Here is a 5,661-nt window from a genome sequence, read left to right on the forward strand (position 1 = left end):
GTGCCACCACAGAAAGCTATTTGATGCCCAAGAACTCCCAAGCCTGCCCAACAACTGCACCTCGAAGCCAAAGCTTCCAGACTTTTTTTCCTGGTAGAAAGAGCTGCTGTTCCCTTTTTTCAGCCCAACGCTGCAATGACCGGTCCCACCTCCTGGAAAATTTACTCCAGCTGAAGATTCCTGCAAGACACAAGGTGCCACCACAGAAAACTCTTGCTGCCCAAGAAGTGCCCAGGCTGCCCAACAACTGCACCTGAAGCCAAAGCTTCCAGACTTTTTTTCCTGGAGGAAAGAGCTGCTGTTCCTTTTTTTCAGCTCAGCGCTGCAATGGCTGTTCCCAACTCCTGAAAAATTGAATCCAAATGAAGATTCCTGCCAGACAAAAGGTGCCACCACAGAAAGGTCTTCCTGCCCAAGAAGTGCCCAGGCTGTCCCAACATCTGCACCAGAAACCAAAGCTTCCAGACTTTTTTTCCCGGTAGAAAGAGCTGCTGTTCCCTTTTTTCAGCCCAGCGATGCAATTGCTGGTCCCAACTCCTGAAAAATTGAATCCAAATGAAGATTCCTGCCAGACAAAAGGTGCCACCAGAGAAAGGTCTTCCTGCCCAAGAAGAACCCAGGCTGCCCAACAACTGCACCTGAAACCAAAGCTTCCAGACTTTTTTCCTGGAGGAAAGAGCTGGTGTTCCCTTTTTTCAGGTCTGCGCTGCAATGGCCAGTCCCACCTCCTGGAAAAGATAATGTAAATGAACATTCGTTCCAGACAAAAGGTGCCACCACAGAAAGCTCTTTGATGCCCAAGAAGTCTTCAGGCTACCCAAACAACTGCACCTCAAAGCCAAAGGTTCTAGACTTTTTTTCCTGGTGGAAAGAGCTGCTCTTCCCTTTTTTTAAGGCCTGCGCTGAAAGGGCTTGTCCCACCTTTTAAAAAACTGAATCCAACTGAAGATTCCTGCCAGACAAAAGGTGCCACCACAGAAAGTCCTTCCTGCCCAAGAAGTGTCCAGGCTGCCCAACAACTGCACCTGAAGCCAAAGGATCCAGACTTTTTTTCCTGGAGGAAAGAGCTGCTGTTCCCTTTTTTCAGCCCAGCGCTGCAATGGCTGGTCCCAACTCCTGAAAAATTGAATCCAAATGAAGATTCCTGCCAGACAAAAGGTGCCACCACAGAAAGGTATTTGATGCCCAAGAACTCCCCAGGCTGCCCCATAAACTGCACCTGAAAGCCAAAGCTTTCAGATTTTTTTTCCTGGTAGAAAGAGCTGCTGTTCCCTTTTTTCAGCCCTGCTCTGCAATGGCCGGTCCCACCTTTTGAAAAATTGAATCCAACTGATGATTCCTACCAGACAAAAGGTGCCACCACAGAAAGCTATTTGATGCCCAAGAACTCCCCAGCCTGCCCAACAACTGCACCTCGAAGCCAAAGCTTTCAGATTTTTTTTCCTGGTAGAAAGAGCTGCTGTTCCCTTTTTTCAGCCCAGCGCTGCAATGACCGGTCCCACCTCCTGGAAAATTTACTCCAGCTGAAGATTCCTGCAAGACACAAGGTGCCACCACTGAAAACTCTTGCTGCCCAAGATGTGCCCAGGCTGCCCAACAACTGCACCTCAAAGCCAAAGCTTCCAGACTTTTTTCCTGGAGGAAAGAGCTGCTGTTCCCTTTTTTCAGGTCTGCGCTGCAATGGCCGGTCCCACCTCCTGGAAAACATAATGTAAATGAACATTCGTGCCTGACAAAAGGTGCCACCACAGAAAGCTCTTTGATGCCCAAGAAGTCTTCAGGCTACCCAAACAACTGCACCTCAAAGCCAAAGGTTCTAGACTTTTTTTCCTGGTGGAAAGAGCTGCTGTTCCCTTTTTTCTGCCCTGCTGCAATGGCCGGTCCTTCCTCCTGGAAAATTGAATCCAAATGAAGATTCCTGCCAGACAATAGGTGCCACCACAGAAAGGTCTTCCTGCCCAAGAAGAGCCCAGGCTGCCCAACAACTGCACCTGAAGCCAAAGCTTCCAGACTTTTTTTCCTGGTGGAAAGAGCTGCTCTTCCCTTTTTTCAGGCCTGCGCTGAAAGGGCTTGTGCCACCTTTTAAAAAACTGAATCCAACTGAAGATTCCTGCCAGACAAAAGGTGCCACCACAGAAAGTCCTTCCTGCCCAAGAAGTGCCCAGGCTGCCCAACAACTGTACCTGAAGCCAAAGGATCCAGACTTTTTTTCCTGGAGGAAAGAGCTGCTGTTCCCTTTTTTCAGCCCAGCGCTGCAATGGCCGGTCCCACCTCCTGGAAAACATAATGTAAATGAACATTCGTGCCAGACAAAAGGTGCCACCACAGAAAGCTCTTTGATGCCCAAGAACTCCCCAGGCTGCCTCATAAACTGCACCTGAAAGCCAAAGGTTCTAGACTTTTTTTCCTGGTGGAAAGAGCTGCTCTTCCCTTTTTTCAGCCCTGCTCTGCAATGGCCGGTCCCACCTTTTGAAAAATTGAATCCAACTGAAGATTCCTGCCAGACAAAAGGTGCCACCACAGAAAGCTATTTGATGCCCAAGAACTCCCCAGCCTGCCCAACAACTGCACCTCAAAGCCAAAGCTTCCAGACTTTTTTTCCTGGTGGAAAGAGCTGCTCTTCCCTTTTTTCAGGCCTGCGCTAAATGGGCTTGTCCCACCTTTTAAAAAACTGAATCCAACTGAAGATTCCTTCCAGACACAAGGTGCCACCACAGAAAACTCTTCCTGCCCAAGAGGTGCCCAGGCTGCCTCACACACTGCACCTGAAGTCAAAGGATCCAGACTTTTTTTCCTGGTGGAAAGAACTGCTGTTCCCTTTTTTCTGCTCTGCGCTGCAATGACCAGTCCTACCTCCTAAAAAATTTAATTCAAATGAAGAATCCTGCCAGACAAAAGGTGCCACCACAGAAAGGTCTTCCTGCCCAAGAGGTGCCCTGGTTGCCCCAACAAACTGCACCTGAAGCCAAAGCTTTCAGATTTTTTTTCCCAGTAGAAAAGAGCTGCTGTTTTTTTTTTTTCAGGCCTGCGCTTCAATGGCTTCTCCCATTTCCTGAAAACTTAACTCCGAATGAAGATTATTGCCAGACGAAAGGTGCCGCCACAGAAAACTCTTCCTGCCCAAGAAGTGCCCAGGCTGCCCAAAAACTGCACCTGAAGCCAAAGGATCCAGACTTTTTTTCCTGGTGGAAAGAGCTGCTGTTCCCTTTTTTCAGGCCTGCGCTGCAATGGCCGGTCCCGCCGCCTGGAAAATTGAATCCAAATGAAGATTCCTCCTAGATAAAAGGTGCCACCACAGGAATCTCTTGCTGCCCAAGAAGTGCCCAGGCTGCCCCACCAACTACACCTGAAAACCAAAGCTTCCAGACTTTTTTTTCCTGGTGGAAAGAGCTGCTGTTCCCTTTTTTCAGCCCTGTGCTGCAATGGCTGGTCCCACCTCCTGAAAAATTGAATCCAAATGAAGATTCCTGCCAGACAAAAGGTACCACCACAGAAAGCTCTTTGCTGCCCAAGAAGTTCCCAGGTTGCCCCACAAACTGTACCTCGAAGCCAAAGCTTCCAGACTTTTTTTCCTGGTAGAAAGAGCTGCTGTTCCCTTTCTTCAGCTCAGCGCTGTAATGGCTGGTCCCACCTCCTGAAAAATTGAATCCAAATGAAGATTACTGCCAGACAAAAGCTGCCACCAGAGAAAGGTTTTCCTGCCCAAGAAGTGCCCAGGCTGCACAACAACTGCACCTGAAGCCAAAGCTTCCAGACTTTTTTCCTGGAGGAAACAGCTGCTGTTCCCTTTTTTCAGGTCTGCGCTGCAATGACCGGTCCCACCTCCTGGAAAACATAATGTAAATGAACATTCGTTCCAGACAAAAGGTGCCACCACAGAAAACTCTTCCTGCCCAAGAAGTGCCCAGGCTGCCTAACAACTGCACCTGAAGCCAAAGCTTCCAGGCTTCTTTTCCTGGTGGAAAGAGTTGCTGTTCCCCTTTTTCTGCCCTGCACTGAAATGACTTGTCCCACTTTTTAAAAAATTGAATCCAACTGAAGATTCCTGCCAGACAAAAGGTGCCACCACAGAAAGGTCTTGATGCCCAAGAAGTACCAAGGTGCCCAAAAATTTCACCAGAAACCAAAGCTTCCTGCCTTTTTTCCTGGTGGAAAGAGCTGTTGTTCCCTTTTTTCAGGCCTGCGCTGCAATGTCTTGTCCCACCTCCTGAAAAATTTACTCCAAATGAAGATTCCTGCCAGACAAAAGGTGCCACCGCAGAAAACCCTTCCTTCCCAGGAAGTACCCAGGCTGCCCCACAAGCTGCACCTGAAGTCAAAGCTTCCAGACTTTTTTTCCTGGTGGAAAGAGCTGCTGTTCCTTTTTTTCAGGCCTGCGCTGCAATGACCGGTCCCACCTCCTGGAAAATTCAATGTAAATGAAGATTCCTGCCAGACAAAAGGTGCCACCACAGAAAACTCTTGCTGCCCAAGAAGTGCCCAGGCTGCCCCACCAACTACACCTGAAGCCAAAGCTTCCATGCTTTTTTCCTGATAGAAAGAGCTGCTGTTCCCTTTTTTCAGGCCTGCTCTGCAATACCTGGTCCCACCTCTTGGAAAATTAGATAGAAATGAACATTCCTGCCAGACAAATGTGCCACCGCAGAAAGCTCTTTGATGCCCAAAAAGTGCCCAGGCTGCCCGAACAACTGCACCTCAAAGCAGAAGGTTTCAGACTTTTTATCCCAGTGGAAAGAGCTGCTGTTCCCTTTTTTCAGCCCTGTGCTGCAATGCCCGGTCCCACCTTTTAAAAAATTCAATCCAAATGAAGATTCCTGACAGAGAAAAGGTACCACCACAGAAAGCTCTTTGCTGCCCAAGAAGTTCCCAGGCTGCCCCACAAACTGTATCTCAAAGCCAAAGCTTCCAGACTTTTTTTCCTGATGGAAAGAGCTGCTGTTCCCTTTTTTTAACCCTGCGCTGCAATGGCCGTTCCCACCTCCTGGAAAATTCAATGTAAATGAAGATTCCTGCCAGAGAAATGGTGCCACCACAGAAAGGTCTTCCTGCCCAAGAAGTGCCCAGTCTGCCCCACAAACTGCACCTGAAGCCAAAGCTTCCAGACTTTTTTTCTTGGTGGAAAGGGCTGCTGTTCCCTTTTTTCAGCCCTGCTCTGCAATGGCCGGTCCCACCTCCTGAAAAGCTGAATCCAGCTAAAGATTCCTACCACAGAAATGGTGCCACCACAGAAAGGTCTTTTCCTGCCCAAGAAGTGCCCAGGCTGCCCCAACAACTGCACCTGAAGGCAAAGGATCCAAACTTTTTTTCCTGGTGGAAAGAGCTGCTGTTCCCTTTTTTTAGCTCTGGTCTGCAATGGTCGGTCCCACTTCCTGAAAAATTGAATCCAACTGTCGATTCCTGCCAGACAAAAGGTGCCACCACAGAAAGTTTGAGTTCCAACTATCTGATACAGTTCTGAGCCTCCGGTCTGTTCAGGTAGTCTCTCCAGAGTCCAGGAAAGAAAGTTTACTTTCTTTAAAGTTTGTCCTTGGGGTATCTGAAAGAAAGTATACAAGCTAGATCTTACAACATCTCCATCAGGGTTCATCTGTTGGCTGTACTCTTTTAATCCTCATATGCAAATCTCCGGGGCTTGATGTTACTTTCCACTCAGTCCTTTAC

The 5,661-nt window shown here is 48.4% G+C and overlaps 1 long non-coding RNA gene across 1 annotated transcript; it reads right to left on the reverse strand.

The window, feature by feature from the left end:
* Positions 1 to 2,725: 2,725 nt before the first annotated feature.
* LOC127464457 (uncharacterized) lies at positions 2,726 to 5,121 on the reverse strand. Its single transcript, XR_007901368.1, has 4 exons — positions 5,075 to 5,121; positions 4,301 to 4,496; positions 3,154 to 3,340; positions 2,726 to 2,765 (listed from the first exon to the last, which is right to left on the reverse strand). It is a non-coding gene; the product is annotated as an uncharacterized LOC127464457 (long non-coding RNA).
* Positions 5,122 to 5,661: the final 540 nt, after the last annotated feature.

Source organism: Manacus candei, unplaced genomic scaffold, assembly GCF_025592945.1.
Source record: "Manacus candei isolate 608988 ecotype Guabito, Panama unplaced genomic scaffold, ASM2559294v1 h1tg000225l, whole genome shotgun sequence".
In the NCBI taxonomy this organism is placed as follows: domain Eukaryota; kingdom Metazoa; phylum Chordata; class Aves; order Passeriformes; family Pipridae; genus Manacus; species Manacus candei.